The sequence below is a fragment of the Lepeophtheirus salmonis genome, chromosome 7 (genome assembly GCF_016086655.4).
Source record: "Lepeophtheirus salmonis chromosome 7, UVic_Lsal_1.4, whole genome shotgun sequence".
NCBI classification, from domain to species: domain Eukaryota; kingdom Metazoa; phylum Arthropoda; class Copepoda; order Siphonostomatoida; family Caligidae; genus Lepeophtheirus; species Lepeophtheirus salmonis.
The window spans coordinates 4,563,331-4,584,230 of NC_052137.2; the positions used below are offsets into that span (position 1 = coordinate 4,563,331).

The window sequence follows — 20,900 nt, forward strand, 5'->3', positions numbered from 1 at the left end:
CTTTTCTACACGCTGTACGGATGGTCTCCTCCAACAAGTTGTCCCATAAGGACCCTATGGCGGCCTTCAAGTCGTCGACGATACGGTAGGAAGTCTCACTAACCTCCTTTTCCAGAATGGAAAATATACAGAAGTGCATTACCTTGAGATCTGGGGAAGAAGGGTCCATATGTCCTTACTCTAAAAGTGCTCGAAAGACGTTAGGTAGTAAATTAGTGACTTCTTATTTTCTTGATAATTGACTAAGATTCCTTTTGTGTTGATGTCACACATATGAAGAATTAAAATTGTAGTGTTGTTGCATTCTATACCATCATATATTCTGTATAGATACCCTAATCGTTCTTGGCTGACACGAATAGAAATAAAATTATTTTTCACGGGAAAGAAATTTCCATTTCCAGAAATATTTTTTTTTTGTTTTTTGTTTTTTCAAATCAAAACAAGATGGCGGCGAAACTGAAAAAGGTAGTATGACTTACTACCTATTTATATTTGTGAATAAATTTGTGATAAAATAACGGACACTGTAGGTTTTCCCTCGAGTGTGTTGGCATCACATCTGGGGGGGCAAAAAGTGTCAAAAAAGTTCAAAAGAGTCTTACAACCGAGGAGTTAATTTCAATGCTTGTGTATGTCATAAGTGGCCTCTCCACCCTCAATAGTATATTTCCATGCCCTTTGTTAGATAGCTATCTGTACAGTCGAAACCCCCGAGATCTCTTGCATGGGCCCTTATGGACATGAGGAAATGGAACTAGGTTTTTTTTTTTTAACTCTTTCGGATCCAATTTTGCCGTCTTTACAGAGACCTTCTCCCTTTCCAACGTTTCAAACTTGCTGACGGCGTAGACAGTGGTCCTGGAGACCCCTAACTGCTTGGAGTGTGCGAATGGAAATTCTTCAATGACGTTTTTGTGTCATTCTCTCGACTTGTGCGTAACCTAAAGAGCTCAAGTGTTTGTTTGGCTTTGTAACTAATTGATTATGCTTTAATATATCGAAATATGAATTAATTTCAATCACTCAAGCTTCATTAATTATTGAATTACAAAGTGCTCAGATTTCAATGTACCACTCGGTATATATGAAGTTAAATATTACTTTAGGATGTTCTCCTTTTCTTGATTTTTGTTCAAGATTGATTTTATGCGTACGCACCACATATGTCCTATTAAGGTCTTTATTCTCATAATTATCATTTTCCTGGTTAAATGCATTTTCAAACAACTTTTTCAACTAATGATAATGAGAATAAAAGTATCTCTACATAATACCTTAAGACCATGGATCTTTGTAACAATAATAAAAATAATGTCTTTGCTCATGATCCACCTTTCTCTACCTCACCCCCCTCACCCCTACTCCCCTTTTCTCATTACTAATCGATTTTCTTTTTAAATAATGATAATCATTATTCTACTTAGATTGAGACTCTTTTTAGCCTAGGTATGGTCATGAACATGTACACGCCATTTGACGTGTTCTACAAGAATTTGATACTTTTTTCTATTTTATATAAGCTTTGATGTATATTTTAGTGAACTATCCCTACATGTACAGGGTGTGAAACCTATCTAGGCTGCAAAAAAGTTTTTTGTCTTTTTTCAAACGTAATTTTTTCTTCAACCAGTTATCAGATATTGAAAAAGTGGAGATTCTGAAAACTTGACGGAAGTGCCCGTGTTTAGCCAAGAGAGTGCACAAAAGTTGTCTCAGAGATAGGTTGTGCACCCTATATATATGTTAATAAAGCAAAGTTTATCTGCATATATAAATATATTTGGATGTTAGACCATGACATATTTTATCTAATAAATAACAAATTAGTTATATTTAATCTCGGCAGCCGTAGCATCGAGCGTGGTCAAGGTGCACTGTATATTATCAAATATCTAGACAGTAAAAAGGGGGGGGGAATATGATAACTTAAAGGAAACACTTGTATTATATTGGTCCCTGATGTATATCATGATTCGTATACATTTACAGTAACATTTGACGAAAAAGTACCGGGCTTAAAAAAGAAAACACGTGTTTTTTTATTATCAAAATTGGCATTATTCATCAATTTAATCTCTCTTAACAACAACACAATCATTCCAGCACTGGTCTAACATTCTTATGTCCCTGTTATTAAACGCTTCAGCGATAACTTCTGCATTGAAGTGAAAGTTCTCACAGGCAATCATTTTTTTTTATGAATGCAAGCAACCAGTAGTCGCTCGGAGGCAAATTTGGAGAGTGGTGGATGAGGAAGCAATTCAAAGTTCAATTCATGTTGTTTTATCATTGTTTTAATTGACTTGCGGCACGATGAGTAAACCTGGTCAAACAGAACTTTCTTCTTCTTTAAATGGGGGAGTCTTCTCCTGATTTCGTCCTTCAAACGCTCACATAACGCAATATAATATTTACTATTGATAGTATTACCTTTCTTAAGGTAGTTTATGAATATTATGCCATCCACATCCAAAAATACCAAGGGCGCTTTTTAGAATATCGTTGTGTTTTTGAGCACTTTAGACATGATTCACAAGTGGTTATCTACTCAAAAGATAATCGCTTTGAATACAAAGTGAAGTTATGAAGTTACTAACGCAAGATTTTCGGTTGGCTACGTTTAAACATGGGCAAAAACTGCTCAGAATAATCAGCATTTTTTTTTTTGTCAACAGTGAACAAACGTAGCACTCACTTTGAGCAGAGCTTTACCATGGACAAACGCTCATGAAATATAAAGAAAACACATCATTTTGATATCTTTACAATATCACAACTCCACTTTTCCACCTTTCAAAACGATTTTGTGAATTTTTTTGATGATTTCTGTTGTTACCTCCTCATTTTCATTTCTAAGACACTGTTTGAAGTCAGCAACCCAACGTTTACTTCTTGTTTCTGATAGAATGGAGTCCGCATAATACTCTTTAATCCATTACTCAACTTAAACAGTAGTTTTCCCCATCAAAAAGCAGTGTAAAATTAAAACACTAAATTGTTTTTGATTCATTGTTTTGGAAATAACAAATGTATCGTCACATTTAACACAATAATTCACAATCTAAGAACTAAATATCATGAAAATTTGACAGCTGTCTTTTGAAGATTGGAACTAACCGTAATTGATGTAAAAAAAAAAAAAGAAGCTCCATCTATGTGTACTATATTTTAAGAGTTCCATAAAATATGAAACTGTTAATAATGTAAAATTTTAAAAAATGTTTTGATCTTAGATAAAGTTTACCCACGAGTGATAGTTTTCCCTGTGCTAGCAAAAAAAATTGTCAAAGTTCTAATTAAATTGTGTAAATGATCGTGCTTGAAGTCAAACTTTTAATAAATTTGTCAAAAAAATTATTTTATTTACCAGGTGGTCTATTGAAATCTGAACACTTACTAACTCAATTGTTAATGAAGGTTGAGTGATTGAAATTAATTAATGTTCCGATATATTAACACATAAACAAACAGTAACTAAACATTACAAAAAACCCTGAGCTCTTTAGCTTACGTACAAGTCGAGAAAATGAGACTTGAACGTGATGGACGAAAATCCCTTCGCACACTCCTTGACACTTGGTGTCTCTAGGACCACCGTTTACACCATCAGCAAGTCCGACACGTTGCAGAAGATTAAAGGTCCTGTCAAAAAAAGGTAAACCTGGACTAGGAGGAGTTAAAAATAAAACAGCCCAGTCCAATCCTCTCTAGTCCATGAGGGTCCATGCAAGAGATCTCAAGGTTTCACACCAGACTGTCAAGAGACCTATTAAAAAGTGGGTTGAAATAGCATTGTGAGAATGGAGAGGCCATTTTGAGTCCAATGCCGCTAAGGGCAGCTACATTAATGATTAAGAGAGCTCAGATATGCATCTACGTATAGTATTAATTTTGATGATATTCTATTGTTAATTAAGAAATTAAATCTTGTTGAAGTTTAAAAAGTCAAAGTGTTCAGATTTTCATATACCACCCGGTAATTTTTGACAATAGACTTTTTTCTTTTACAAAAAGAAAAGTTATCCCAAAAATTATTTAGTCAAAAAGTGAGAACATATGATTCTGAAATAACTAAAAATATATCAATATATTGGGAATTATAATAACTTCCGGACTCACATGGGATCACTTAGTTATTGAGGCAATACTCATCACTCAAGATCCAAATATAAATCCCTTCTTCAAATCATGACCATTTTGGATTTGAAGTTTAAATTAACATATATGGAAATTCATTTTCTTATCAAAATATTAGGCTGTTTCGATGAGGCCCGACTATTTTCACATAAACTGGTGCAATCACGTTTTTAAATTTATTTATTTATCAGCTTTATTTGACATTTAAGCTCATGTAATGTAACTTAAATAAATATTAGGCAGTCCTTCCCACCAATAAAATAATGCCTTATTCAGATTTTAAACACGCAACAAGGTTGATTTGATTGCATCATTGGGTAACCTGTTCTGGTTTTTAGTATCATTGGCCTTAGCATTTATATTAAAAGAATTCATTTGATTTAATGGGTTACTAAATTTTAACAACTTTGTCTTTTAATTAATGAAGTTTTGTCTTCGAAATGTAAATAGTTGCTATCGGGAAGCACATTTTTAGTCAATGATAATAAGAGATGAGAAAACAGAGTCCGAGGACTGCCAAAACATAATGTCAGCTGATACGCTTTCAAGTATTAAATAAGAGCGGGAATGCAGAAACAAAATCCCTTGAAAAAATAATAAGTGAAGTAAATATGAAATTAAGGCATTTTTTTACATCAACGGATATGATGTAGGCCATTTTTTGTAACTCATTTCGCCGCTGTTTTGTAGACTTTTGATATAATATCTATAATATGTGAAAAAATTATGTTTAAATTCGCTATAATAAAAATTGTGGATTTCGTAGACTTGTAATATCTCGACAAATTTGCAATGACAACAAATTGGTTATATTAATTAATATTTAGACAATATAAATAGCAACAAATGAATGTTTCACACAAGTGTCCCAAAATGGGTAATTATAGCGAATATTGTTTAAAAGTTATTAGTAAATTTAATAAAATCCAAATTCCTATTTTCTTTATAGTGAGAAGTGGCAAAACCGAGTTATCACGAGTCTACAAAACAGCGATGATCTGTAATGTCAAAAACAAACCTAGGGTATTTTTTTATCATCACGAATAAAAATTGATGAAAGTTTGATATAAAAAACCTAATAATAATTTAGCAACGAGCGTGTGTGACACGCCATATTAATAAAACTAGAAAATATTTTTTAAATTTAAAAAAAGTCATAGTCAATCTTACTTTGGATCCTTAGTTGATAGTAACAAGTTAATATGACCGTAACACAAATGAAATCGTTTTCTGGTTGGTTATTTGATGAGTGTTTTATTTTTTATTTTCTAAAGATGTTATCATTATTCTTTAGTTTTTGAAGAGAGCATCTCTCAGTATAAAGTAGTCACTATTGATTGTGGTGATGAAAGACGGAGAGTAACATAGAACATTTGTTGTAGAGTTATAAATAGTATTGAAAACACTAACAATTTGAAGAATGTTTTAGAGAAGAGCAGTTTAGCTGTCATGATGTTTGATTAGATCAGTTACTATCAGGTGTAATGAGGGATAGAAGGAAATAAACAAGAACATTGGCAAGAATGACTACAATATCGATCCATAATTCTACTTGAAGTCAAACAAGGACTTACAATTAACTCCTCCACAAATCTTCAAAGTTACTCTGGTTCTTTTATGAGGACACACGAATGTTCAATCATGTTTTGAATATGATGGAGTCTAGTTGAAAAAGAAGTGTACTAATAAAGAGTAAAATTAAACGGTTGTTACGTAAGCTCTCTTTCTTCTAAACTTAATAGGTCTTTGTAATATTAACTTATCCCGCTGAAGTAAGCATTATCGCTTATCTTTGATGTTAATTGTTTTAAAAATGGGCAATAAGATAAATCTATATGAGTCTATGTGTATTTGTAATATTTTCTCTATACTAATGTTATTTTAAATGTAGAAAGTTATCTTCTTTAACATCAGTAATGCATTTTTTTCCTCCAAAAATCATGCTGATATTAACGTGGGTCATATTTCAATAAAATCATAAGTCTCGTTCTCGCCTTCTCCCCGCGTTCTTACAAAAATCCAATCTATACCCAAGGTTAATATAATTTTACAATAGAAATTAGCTGAAAAGAAATCTGAGGACTACCACTGGACTCCATGAAGGACTTGGATTTGATTAGAACTTTCAGTCTAAGGACTTTTCTCACCTTATAGATAATAATAAATACATTTTATAGTTTTAATCCTTCAGAAAACTTCATATTCTTATCCTTAGGTGAATAAAAGCTTTAAATTAGCAATTATAAGTCATAATATTTTTCTATGGTTTAAAAAAGAAAAAGTTGGGAATAGAAAAAATTAATGAAGTAATCGTTTTATAAAATGATTGTATAGTTTGCAAACCACAAAGAGGTAATTATGAAAGTAATTATCGTTTTTGGCAAATTAAAATAAATATTATCCACTTTTAAAAATAATATCATTATTATTATTACGTGTCTAGGAACGCGGACTGTGGTTCAGTCCGGTCCCATTTGCTCCTTAAATAATATAAAATCGATCTCTCGTGACGTCATTAAGGGTGGTTTCCCTATTTTTAAATACTTTGTTATTCAATATAATAATTTATATAACTCAGTAAAAATACAATATGTTTGTATTATAATGAAAAATGAATATTCTTATAAAAAAAATTTCCAAAATATGTGTAATCTTCTATTATTTTATTGAAAAAAACATTCAAGGACCAACAGTCCTAAGACTGGATTGGACCGTAAAATATGGAACAACCAAATATTTTTTTTTTGATTGTGTATTAATTGATTTTCGTAGACTGATTTGGACTGATTTTCTGTCCAGGCCACGTTCTCATAACTTCGACCGAAATCTTATATTTTTCAATCCGTGGAACATTTTATTCAGTCTCAATCTATAAACCGATTTTTCCCCTAATGCTAATATATGAGTTGTACAAATATTACTTATGAAACATGTTTAATTTCATATGCCATTATTGAAGGTGAATGTTACAATTTTGAAACAAAACTGACGTCATCAACAATTATTGATTTATAGAATCCATAGTAGACCGATTTTTAAAGACCAATTTAGACCAGGGGCGATGGAACAAGAGGGTCCATTGACCGCCCTACTTTAAAAGAATTTTTGAAGTTATCACAATTAAAAAATTCCTTCGTTTAAAAAAATTTTAAATTTTCTAACTTTTAAGAAAAAACCATTAAAAAAAATAGCTGTTCATTCAAATTTAATTTATTTTTGTCAGATTTGGTATTTATAAAATAAAATTAATAATTTTTCAGTCAAAAGTGTCACAATAGCCCATTTGCTCAGCCACCCATCAACCAAAGGAAATGATAAAGTCACAATTATATAATATCCCGCCACAATATATTGGTATCTGATCGTTCTAGGACTTTTAGACCGGAAACCAACACTCATCCCTACGCAACACTAACGAAAATCTAGCTCAATATAGGGGAGAATTAAGTACAAAATTATAAAAATAATTAATCCATATGTTCTATAAAGAGCTTCCACATAATATGACAGTTTTTGACAAAAAAAAAAAACTACAACAGAAGAATGCATTTATTTAATTTCTTCAGTGCAGAAACTTTTAAGTATGTACTATGTACTTACTTAGTTATTTGTCTCAATTGTGAAAATTCATAAGATATTAATTATTTTGCATTACGTTCTTCATTTAATGGATTTGAGTATTTATATATCCACTTTTTCTACTGAAAACGTAATTACCTTTATGTTATCACGCTACCTTTTCTCCCCGGGGAAAACTAGAAGAAAAAAAAGTGCCCAAAATCAGTTGGTAGTTGACAAATTATTCCCAACAATGAAAATTGTGTGTATTTTGGGCATATAAAAAAAGAAACAGAAAATCAACATGGTAAGCCTGATAGTTTGAAGAATGTTTTAGAAAGAGAGTAGCTTAGCATTCAGAACGTTTTATTAGATCAGTTTCAATAAGCTATGACAAAGGAGGAGGGGAAAAGGAAATAAATATGGATATTGGCAAGAATGATTCCGACGTCGATCCTCAATTCTACTCTGACTGCAACAAGGACTTACAGTTATAACAATTATAGGAGAAAAGCATAATCAGCTGACAACAAACACATATACATGTTGAGGACTTAAAAATTAATAATTTTAAAAGCAATTTTTACTTCTTCATATTTTTATTTTGTGACATTTTGCGGCAAACACTAAACTTTTTATTCAATATGTCCCTCTTCATTCTGAATGATGGCTTCAATACAAGGATTCAAGGATATGTTTTTCCACTCCTCCGTCATCACGCCTTCAGGGCATCGATATTTGCGTGAGAAGTCTTGTTGTCTTGCCATCTAAGACGCTCCTAACAGCGAGGTCGAAGTGGTTCACGTCGGGTGAGGACGAAGGCCAGGAGTCTTCCGGCCAGAAGGCACCCATGTTCTCTTTGCAGAAATTCAGCACCTTCTTGGACGTGTGTCCCGGGTGCCGTCATAGATGAACACATTATTGTCCCTTGGGAACGTGCTCTTCAACCATTGCGAGACTTAGAACCCAAAGACCTTGTAGTAGACGTCAGTGTTGACTTTCTCGTTGGCCTTGAAGAATTAGGGAGGCATCTTGCTGCCGTCAGACACCACAACGCCCAGGATCATAACTTCAGCTGGATGTTTGTTCCTCAAGGTTTCCTCGACTTAAGCTCTTGATTTAGCCAGGAAAATTATTTCTCTTGTTCAGAACATAGTCCACTTGTGGACTTGTGGTCGGAGGATATCGCCCACCATGTGCCGTTTTGCTTGTCTCTCAGACATTTTAGATCGTACAAAAACCAAACAAACATCAAATTGTAGCTTTTTGTCAGTTCTTTCGAATGACGCAAAGTGCAAAGTTGTAAGTCTATTAAAACTGAGGCTAGACGGCCTACAAGTGGATTCTAATTTTTGAGTCCTCACCCTGTATACCTATATGTATATAATATACTGTGTATATATGGTTAATGAAGTAGCGCTATGAGAAAAGAGAGAGAAAAGGCCTGGATTCAGTTAGCGTTTTTTAAGGTGATTACTGTGCCCGTAGATCCCCACTAACAGAACTTAAAACATCCAAATTTAATTTTTGTTGAATAGCTATGGATTTTTGAAATTTTTGTAAAACACTTTATATTTGAAAAATAATGTTTGAAATTAAATTTTTTGTGAACAGCTCGGATTTTTAAAATTTTTTTCCAAAAAATTTAATTCTTTTAGATTTTTTTCATAAAAATTTAATTTTTTGGGAACAGTTATGGATTTCTGAATTTATTTTCCGATAAAATTTTATATTTGAAATTTAATTTCTGTAATTTTTTTGCAAAAACCAAGCCCCCAAAAAAAAAAAAAAAAAAATATATATATATATGATATAATCATGCCGAATCCCCTGCTTATTGTAATTTAGCAAAGTGAGAGTGACCATATTTTCAATTCTAAAAAAAGGACATATTTTTTTATTCTTTTTTGAGCAATTTGAAAATCGACTTAGGTTTATAAATGAGAACATCTCCAGAAAAATAATAGATATTAGGTTGGTCTGAAATGATTGAGATTCCCCCAGTAAGACAAGAAATTATATCAAAAGTTTTAAAAAGTACTCAATCAAGTCACATAGTCTGATACGGCTCGGGTAACGCCCTGCCAATGGTTCACCAACTCCCACAATTCCTGGAGAGCTCTTCTTCGTTCACTAACTTCATCGCCCGCTAATTACCGCGTGTTAGGTCTTCATGGCTATCAAAATCGTATTCCTGTTAGGTGCTTCATAATCGGTCACAGATATTTAGATCCAGGTTATTTGATTGTTTGATTGTTTCCACCAGGAATTGCAAACTAAACATTATTTTCCGAATGTCAATCTTGATTTCAATTCCGATTCCAGAAAAAAACAACCGATTCTGATTAATTTTATCATCACTAGTACAGACTGCTATTGCGTGTGAAGGAGGACATAATATTATGAGCACATCACAAATTGGTTTTGAGTTTTCTTTTCTTGATTCCATACAAATGACGTTTATTAATTTGGTCATGTTATTGCAATTTGAGGGGTTTATGATAATAGAAAAGGTACTCAAATTTGTTAACATAAACACTTTCTTTTAATATATTAGAACCTCTTCAAACAAAAAGTCCATTAAAATATTTATCGTATATTTTAGGACTGGGAGTAAATATATATATATATATATTTATTTTTTTCAAGTTGAAGATCAAGTTACAGTAATGCTCTCTGATATTTATATTTAATTAGAACCACTGTCAAATATATATAAAAAATGTTACTAAAATAATAAACAAAATAAAAAGCCCTTTTCAATTACACAATATAGAGTTACATTTACACAAGTTTGTTCCCTGCTTTTTTTTTTGTAGGTACATTAAGAGACTAACTAAAGTTAAAATAATAAGGAGTACATAAGTTTTATGTATATATTACTGGGTGGTCCTTTGAAATCTTAACACTTTGAATTTTTAACTTGTGCAGATATAATTTATTAATTAACAATAGAATTTCATACAAATTTATGCTATAAGCTTCTTCATAATTAATGTAACCACTCTTGGGGGCAATGATGGCTTCCAGGAGGTGGCTGAAGGCCTAGCATCCGCCATGGATATAATCCTCTTACATAGCGTCCCAGTACTGTCTGACAGTGGTTTGTAGGGCCTCATTGTTTTTGATGACGGACATTGCAGGCCTTCCCCTCGATATGTACCCAAAATATGTAGGCATAGGGATTGGCATCAGGCTGTAAGGAGTCCAAAAGTCTTCAAAAGACTCATTCGTAAGAGTCTTTGAACGGAGGAGATGGGTTTATTTTGTTGCTTGTATCAAAAGTGGCCTTTTCAACCCCACAAGGCACTTTTTTGATAGCTCTCTGGACAGTCTGGTGTGAAACCCCGAGATTTTTGCATTAGCCCTCAATGCCTTGAAGGGATTGGCCTACGCTATTCTTTTTATCTTCTTCCGGGTCCAGTTTGTCCTTTTATACAGAACCCTTCTTTCTCTCCAACGTTTTTGGCCTTGCTGATGGCGTAGACAATGGTTCTGGAGACACCCAACTCCTTGGAGGGCACAAATGGAAATTCGTTGATCATGTTCAAGTGTCATTTCTTCGACTTGTACATAAGCTAGAGAGCTTATGTTTGTTTTGTTTCGTAAGTAATTGCTTATGTTTTAATATATCAAAATATGAATTAGTTTATATCACTCAACCTTCATTAATTGTTGAATTAGTAAGTGTTCAGATTTCAATGGACCACCTGGTATACTCGTATTAATTCGGGTAGTAGTAGGTGTTGTGGAGAGAGAAGGAAGTGTGAGGTGAGGTATAGAAAGAGGGAGGGGGGAGTTACCTATTTATACCATAGTAATTAAAACTGAATTAAAGTTTTGTATACCTTCATTTATTTGTCACTGGCGTTGTACGTAGATTGCTATTTATATTTCTGGCCTAATAATTAAAAAACAAATAGATACAAACACAATTGACTTGATTGCTTTTCAAAATATTCGCCATGAAATTCAATACGCTTTGGCACCCCGTTGGAACCAGTTGTCGAAGCCTTAATTTCCATTCTGATTGAGGTAACTCCCTTACATAGGTTCTGAATGCATCATTTGACTTCTTCTGGTGATAAAATCTGCCCAGCAACAAATATATTTTTTATGTATGGGAATAGAAAAAAGTCATTTGTGGCTAAATCAGGGTTCTACGGTGAATAACCCATCATTTTGATGATTGGACTACCCAAAAATCTTGCCGATCTTGTCTATTGACGGAGTTTCTCCTTTTTTTTTTTTTTATTATTCAATAATAGAATAAATTCTATACTCCAGTAAAAATAAATTGCAAGATGTGTGCAATTCACATACATATCACAAATGGTTCTACGGCTCCTACTCACTGGACGACTATCCCTCATCCTTTTACGTCCGAGAAAGCAACCCTCAACCTCAGTATTTTACCCCTCATTAAAATAAGTAGCAACCATACAACCATATATTCAATCTTTTAACATCCATACAAAACTAATTATTAGTTTCACTTAATGACGTAAGTATTAGTGATGTATCGGACCTCTCTTGACGTCATCATTTGTCAATCAGCAAACTTGTTCAATGTTTCTACTCCTTTATTTTCGAATCAGTTTTCTGAACGTTGATTGGTTGAATTAGAAATTGTTCTTTTAGTGATCTGAACGATTCCCAAAAAGTTATTCAATAATAAACTCATAGAGGGAAAGAATTGGCTAAGTACCAACTGACGTTGGGCCTTTTATGGCCCAAAATGTATATGGAAGGTTGCATTATACAATAAAGGTAACCGCGTGTCAAAAAGTATATCATCGTTGTTCAATCGTTTAAAAAAGTGATATTTTTTTAATATTTTAAATTTCATTTGCTACAAGATAAAAAGGTAGACCCTTACAAAAAAAAATTAATAAATACATTCTAAATGTTCGTGCTCTCTAAAAAATAAAGGAAAAATATTAAATCAAAACGCACAAATCCAATTGGAAAAAAAATCAATAATAATTCAATTATGGATACGTTCATATTATGAAAGAATTTTCAAGGAAATTAATTATTTAATTTTTAATTTGTTGTCAAACTTTGTTATTAAAATGTATGAGTTTATATTTTATTACCATCGGCAAAAGATACTTTTTCAAATCTCTGAATTAAATTTGTATAGGGGTGAAATGAAATACGTTCCTGTTCAATAGGACAACAGAACAAATTGTATATATTAGATTTTTTTTTGTTACATAATGATAGGTCACATAAAAAGTTTTGTTTTTCATACTTTTGAAAATCATATCAGATAGATAACGTCCCCATTGTTAAATAAACCAAATTTTGGTATTGAAATACTCAATATTTTTTTCAATTTTTGTTTTGTTTCTCTATAAATAGCTCTTGATTAAAAGGGTTTAAAGGAATAATTATGTTATTTAACAAGCTGTAACATTCAATAAGCGTCATATATTATTTGATAATTATGGATAATTAGTTGATATAATAATTATTAATTTACAATTTTACAAAAGTCTTAAAAAGGTTAATTATCTGTAATAAACCCGGTTTCAATTACCGGATTCGATCATACAGCATTAATTTAGAGTTCCTACATAACATCAAATCTGACAGCATTTATATTAAGTCTTTAGCGTGGTTGTCCATGGAGTTATTGACGAACAAAGAATTTTTCAAGTTTTAAATTATGAAAATATATTGACAAGATTTTTTTTGTATATTAGAAATTGAAGCAATTAACTGATTTTCATAAATTGCACCAATAACAAGCCAGGAGATAAATTGCAATTAGTTTAATTTAATAAAGTATTCTGTCAAATCATTTTTGGTGATTCAATGACGGGAAACGCATGTTTAACTCATGATAGAGAGCTCTAACTTCAACTCAATAGCTAGCCGATTGATTTTATTTCTAACAAAGACTTTAGAATACAAAGATGGACAATTTCAGCATCACCCTGATATTAGAGAGTGGGGATTAAAAAACTGAAAAAAACTAGAGACGGAATGTCCTTGAAAAGGTTGAATATGGCCTAAAAGCAGTGTCCTCTCAATCATAAATTTAGAACATTCATAAACCAGATGGTGTGGTTGCTCATTTCTTAAACCACCCCTACGACATAGTGGGCTAACTTTATGGTGCATGAGGTGATAGTGTCGGCGTAAGAGACCATGCCCAGTGATAACCTGAGCCAAGGAGTTCAATTTTCCTTTCGAAAAAACCAAAAGATGCTTCCACCTCCCAAGTATAATTCTTAGGAGTATCGCATGGCTTTGACGGCAATATTCAAGTTTCGACCAAAGTATCTGCCATTTGTCTATGTAATAGGCAGATAATATATACTGATTATTTTCCTACTATTACGTGTAGCTTTAAAAAAATCCTAAAACTCTAATTGAAATTGGATTATTTAACAACTTTTATTAATTATTATTTGTTTAAACGTCAATCATTTTCTATTAAATGTTTTTACTGCAGTAAACATTTTAATGATCGGAGTGCATGCAACACTGAGTATGTGCATACTATATTGGTAAAAGGAGAAAGAAAAAAAACTCTCATTTACCAGTAGGTTTGTAACACAGAAATTTGGGTCGGTAGAGGAGACTGGAAGCAATTGCAACAGCCCTATTTCTCGACAATCAAAAAAGTTGTTGCCACAAAATATTTACATCGCAATTGTATAGTATAACGAGTGGTCCATGGAAATATGAATACTTAAAATTTTGAACTTCAACAAGATATTTATTAATAATAGAATTTCAACAAAATTAATACCATAAATAGATGTGTGTCTGAGGTATCTTAATAATTAAAGTAGCCACCCTTAGCGGCAATAATGGCTTCCAGGCCGTTGCAGAAGACCTGGTACCCCCTGAGGAGGTAGTCTCGTGTCATGGCGTCACTGTGCTGACTGGCGGTGGCTTTGAGAGCCTCAATTTTTGGATGACCGACACTGGTGGCTTTCCTCTCGATATGTACGCAAAAGGTGTGGTCTATGAGGTTGTCATCAGACCTGTAGGGGAGCCAAAAGTCTCAAAAAAGAGTTCAAACGAACTCAAAAGCGTCTTGCAAGGGAGGAGACGGGTTTCTTTCATTTCTGGTGTGAAAAGCTGTTTTTCCACCCTTACAAGGCTCTTTCCTCCCACTTTTTTGATAACTCTCTGAACAGTGTGGCGTGAAACCCTGAGATCTATTGCATGAACGATCATAGACTTGAGGGATTGTACTAGGATATGTTCTTTAAGACCTTCGGGTCTAGTTTGACCTTTTTGACAAAGCTTTTCTTCCTCTCCAACGTTTGAACTTACTGATGGCGTAGAGATTGGTCCTGGAGACCCCCAACTGCTTGGAGTGTGCGAATGGAAATTTGTCGATCACGTTCAAGTGCCCTTTTCTCTACTTGTACTTAAGGTAGAGAACTCAAGTTTGCTTAGTTTTGTAACTTATTGTTTATGCGTAATAATATATCCAACTATGCATTCATTTCAAATCACTCAACCTCCGTCAATTATTGAAATTGTAAGTGCTCAGATTTCAATGGACCACCCGGTATACTTAACAGAATAAGCACCCTATGTCATCAAATCAAAAGTTTGCGTAAAAGTGTTTTATCCTGACTTGAAGCATATTAGTTGCGATGCTCATGGGCACCATATATTTTGTAGGGGGGGTCAAATAATCTTTCAGTGAAGGCAATGGATTTATATCAGCATTTAAAAATATTTAAGAAGACAGCCCACAAGGTTTGGGATTTGGCAACCAGTCAATCCCTAACTACCACTTCTCCCTCAGCCAGTTATTGTATGATGGGGAACATGATTGGAAACTACTTTATTTCATACTGAATACCTATTGCAGTAAAGGATCTTATCATCAAATGAATCCTTTTGAGGTCTCATTTGTTTCTCAGCCATTGATCTAATGAAGTCTAACAATAAGTAATAACATATTTTGCCATTTTTGCGGATTTAATTCAATTTTAGTAGATTTAAAATAGAAAATATCAAACAGTAATGTTGTTTATAGAATTTGTACCCAAAGTCATAGTCAGAAAGTTCTTTATTTAAACAATTTCACATTTTCTTTCTTTTCAAAACATTTTATATTTAGTTATAGAATTTTTTCCAATTCTTTTTAAATTAAATTTCAAGAATAAAATTTAAAAAAAAAAAAAATCTAATATGAAATTCATCAGTAGGGACGTTGTCCTTCTTCGGGGGCTGTAGAAGATTAATTTTATGTGTATATAGATAGACAAACACAAACCATAATAATTAACACGGGTTGCGTGAGCTAAATTTATAGAATTGTTCCGAGAGGAAGTAATATTTATTATAATGTGTTTTGTATCCCTCCTTGCATTTATGTATAGACTTCTTTTATTATAAGTTTTATTTTACAAAATTTTGTGAACATATTTTAATTTGCTTCTGTGCTGACATTCCTAAAAAAAAGTTAACATATGTAGAGATAGTTGATAAAAACGAATAAGTTGGTTCAAAACGTCAAGGAAGTTATTTGCTACTAAGCTGTAGCTAATCAAAGTGTATTTTTTTGTAGACCCAGCGAAATCAGTAATATATTGTGAGTTGTTTTACTACCAAACCTAATTCCGGGTATTTAAAATGCAAGTATTAAATCGTTTGAAAAAAAAAATTCAAATATTAAATCTTTTGAAATATTAAATTTTCTAGTAAGAATCAAAAGTTCCTTTATTGGGGGGGGGGCTAGAGACCGTCCAGATCTCCCTTTGCGCACGCCCCTGTTCACTTACTACTTTATGATCATCATAATAGTTTATGCTCAATTAATAGATATTACACATGAAGTACTCAATTACTCAAACCACCAATCAGAAAGTATTATACCAAACAGTTTATAGTTGAAGGGTTTTCTAATATTCTGACAGTTTTTTGAAAGCAAATAGTCTGCAAAATAGTGATCAAGTCCCATTACTCTGAGCAATTGAGCCAAAAGCAAAAAGTGTTTCAGCTGTCTCTGGTCTCCTATACGTTATAAGTATCGTTGTAAAAATATTAGCAGTCGGAATTTCAAAAAAAAATAACTGAAAATTAACAAAGTAACCCAGAGAATTTGAAGAATATATTAGAATGATCAGCTTTCATGACATTTTACTAGATTAGCTGCAATCAAATCAACTGTGAGATGAAGGAATGTATCTTGAAATGATACTATAAGCAGGAATTACTCCAATTGTAGGACCAACAAGGACTTACACTCACCGAGTGGTCCTTTAAAATCTGAATACTATTAATTTTAAACTTAAAAAAAAAAAAAATTAATGATTAACAGAATTTCAACAAAATTAATAGTATAAATAGATGTGTGTCTCATTAATGTAGCCACCCTTAGTGGTAATGATGGGGCTTCCAGGGGGCAGTGGAATCCCTGGCACCCGGTGCGGGTGTAGTCATCTGTCATGGCGACCAAGTGCTCCCTCACAGTGTCTTTGATAGCTTTGGCATTTGGATGATAGACACTGCAGGACTTCCCCTCGACATGCACCCAAAAGGTGTAGTCGAGAGGGTTGTCATCAGGGATGTAGGGGGGAGGCAAAAGTGTCGAAAAAGAGTTTGGAAGAAATCACGAGACTCATTCAAAAAAAATCTTGCAACGACGGGTTTGTTTCATTGCTGGTGTCACAAGTGGCCTCCCCACACGCACAAGGCTTCTTGATAGCTCTCTGGACATTCTGGTGTGAAACCCCGAGATCTCTTGAATAGACTTGTGGGGATTAGGCAGGGCTATTTTATTTAAGTTCTACGAGTTCAGTTTGGGATTTTTGAAGGTTCGTCCTGGAGACGCGCAACTGCTTGGAATTCGCAATTGGAAATTTGTCAATCACGTCCAAGTGTGATTTTCTCAACTTGTTAGCTAAAGAGCTCTTGTTTTTTTATTTTCTAACTAATTATTTATGCTTCAATTATTTCGAAAAATGAATTAATTTCAATCACTCAACCTTCATTAATTATTAAGTTAGTAAGTGACCAGATTTCAATGCACATCACGTTCCACAACAAATCATCAGGCTACCCTTCGTCTTTCACACACATATGATTACTTAATAAATAATTAGATATTTTCTCTTCAAATATAAAATAACAATGATAACAGCTTTAGAAAATAAAAAAGAAACGTCATATTTTTTACAAGTACATTCATTTATAGAAAATCACACAAATCATTTAGATTATTTTTAAAGGAAAAAATGCTATGTGTTAACGACTAAGCATAAATGAAATATATATTTACAAGGAGAGACTAATATGTAGTAAAGGCAAGAGGTAGTTAAATGGCTAAGCATGCTGCAATATAAACAACCATAATAAATGGCATAAAATATGTAAAGTAAGAATTATGACTTTACTTAACAATAAATTTATAGTTGTTGTAAACATGTTGTGTGTCTCCTTTGGTTCTTGTCGCCGTTCTCATTGCACTACACTTAAGGGTTCTTGGAAAAAAGGAAGTAGGTACAAACTTACCTACATATCTCCTATTTCTTTGAAAGCTAATTACAAGTGTGATTTATTATGTGGAATACATATACACAAATAGATGGTACAAAATCTATATAAATAAATCTTGTCAATGGAAGAGCCATTCTCTTCCTCCATTAGTTTTAACCCTTTCAGTAGTAGTGGTCAGCTGGGCTTTTTAAGAAATATAAAGAACTAATAGAACAATACGGACAGTTCCAATAAATTGACAGCCTTTTTTATCATGCATTAAACAGCTGAAATCCAGTTCAATAATTGAATAAATATCGTGTTTATACTAGTTATTATTTATTTATTACTTACACAATTAAATATATTTTTTTATTAATATATCTTCATCTAAAGCAGTGGTTCTTAACCTGGGTTCAGTGAAACACTTTCAGGGGTTCGGCCCCAGCATCCACTGATGCGACTGTCGACCGGGCGACTTGCTTTCAGGGTGAGTGTGCAGCAACAACGCTACATCGATCAAAGTGTGGGTGGGGAGACCAACATGAAAAAACAACGGGGGTGGACCCACAGTGAGGTTTCTTCTCCCTGTTAGATTACAAATATTTAGTTGCTTAGTAAAAATGTGTTACACAAAATAAATAGAGGCCATTCGTGTTATTTGTGACGCTACGCTCCGCTTGTCAATCATTGGCTGCAGGTGATCTGGTCACATTGCTAAGCTTTGAAATCTGTGCTGTAGGGAACTTGGTGCCCTCAGTAATCAGCTTGTTGCTGTAGGGATTGTACGTCATTTGTTATTTTGGCTTTAATGTTTCAATTCCTTCTTACTAACTATGTCGAGTAAAAAAAAAAGTGGTCTGACGAATACGTACAGTAAAATTAAAAATATCGTTTATGCGCTACACAGACTCGACCGTAGACACGTTGACAAATTATCATCATACAGTTATTTATAAAATATATGAATATGACCTTTAAGTGTGCGAGAGATATTTTTTTTTTAGTTGACAATATGGAGATTGTTTTGTTTTTTTACGTGTTAAAGCTGTTTTCATTATTATTGAAGAGAAAAGTAATGATGCTCTTAATAGACATTAAGTAATAATGTGGTTCCAAATTACTAATTATCTAATTACTTGTATTTGTTGATCTGATTCGTGTTCCCTTTTATAATTAATATATATATGTACTACTAAAAATAAAGGAGTTGTGTTTTTGTGCTCATCGAGTGAAGAGGTTGTTTATTTATAATATGTTCAAAAGTGAATTAATAGTAGAGTGTCCTCTAACTACTTCAATGATGAGGATTTATTAGAAAGTTATTAGTCTAAATCCTTGTTACGCTCAGAGCAGAATTGAGAGTAGAAAAACGACTCTGGAGTTTTCCTCCTTAAATATCCGTACCAAAGGTGAAAATCCAGTATTGAATGGGCTCGTTAAAAAAAAAAGAAACCGTAAATCAACAAGGTAGCCCTGACAATTTGAAGAATGTTTGGAGGAGAGAAAGAATAATGCTCATGACGTTTCATTAGATCAGCTACAATCAGCTGTGACATGAGAGGAAGAAAAAAGAATATAAACAAGGTCATTTGCTGGAATTTCTCCGATGTCGATCCCCAATTCTACTCTAAATGCAACAAGGACTTACAATTATAAACCCACAACAAATCCTCAGGGTTACGCTCCGTCTTTCATGAACACACACGAATGCTCAACCAGGTTTTGAATATGATTGAATCTATTTAAGAAAGGATGCTCACTACTCAGGAATTAAATAATAATTACATCTACTAAGGAAAAGAAAATTCATTCTTTATACTACCAATTACAAATTAACTGGCTAACTAAAAACACACCGGATTAGCATCATTGATCCTTAGTGTATATGAAAGGGGATTTGTGCTTATTTTCTTCCTCTCACAGAAGCTTGCAGCAAATCTAATAAAACGTTTTGACAACGTAAATGCTCTCCATCCAAGCATACTTCAAATTGACATGATTACAACTATAATTTTTGGTTTCTTTTATTTTGATATGCCGGGAAATCACATTTTATGCAACTCTATTTATTTATAAAGGAGGCAAACACAAAAACGACCGTTTTATCTACATAGTTGGAGTCCTCCTCCACACTTGTTTAGAAAAATGTCTTAAGTCCCGGAGTAGAATTTTACCAACGCATCTCTTTTTGTGAAGCCTCTTAAGAAACAAAACATATTTGATCATGAGCTCCTTTCTGATATTGCTCGTAATTCAAAGTGGTATCATGTTCGTAGGTAAATAAAGGATCATTACTAGAGCTGTTTAAAATATAACATGCCGCTATGTTAAAAGAAAAAAACTGAAATTTAGCTTTGTAACTCTGACATTTTAAAGAATTTTTCGGACTGCATTCTATCAAAAAAGTACTGGGAATTGTTTGTTTAAACTGCCCACACTGAAGGGATTTTAAAACCTTTTTTTTTCTAGGTTGGCAGCCCTGTATTTCATTATGATACCAAGTTTGAATCTAATCTGTAGACCTGTTTGTTTCTACCAGCAGGATAAATCAGTATAACTCACTAGTGCTCCACGATTTTTACAATGAACGAAATTATTGAACAAAGGGTTTGCCTTAATTTTGGGTTGCAAACAAAATATCATTTGCTGACGCGTTGAAAATGTTGGTAAAAGCTTTTAGTAAATCCGTTTTATTGAAACCCCGTCCATTTGAGTGCTATAAAACGTTCAAGAAGGGA

General features: G+C 33.0%; 1 protein-coding gene across 2 annotated transcripts in view; it reads right to left on the reverse strand.

Annotated features, from left to right (window-relative positions):
* LOC121122175 (protein amalgam) overlaps window positions 1-20,900 on the reverse strand; it is a 177,283-nt gene that overhangs the window by 144,595 nt on the left and 11,788 nt on the right. The window lies entirely within an intron of this gene.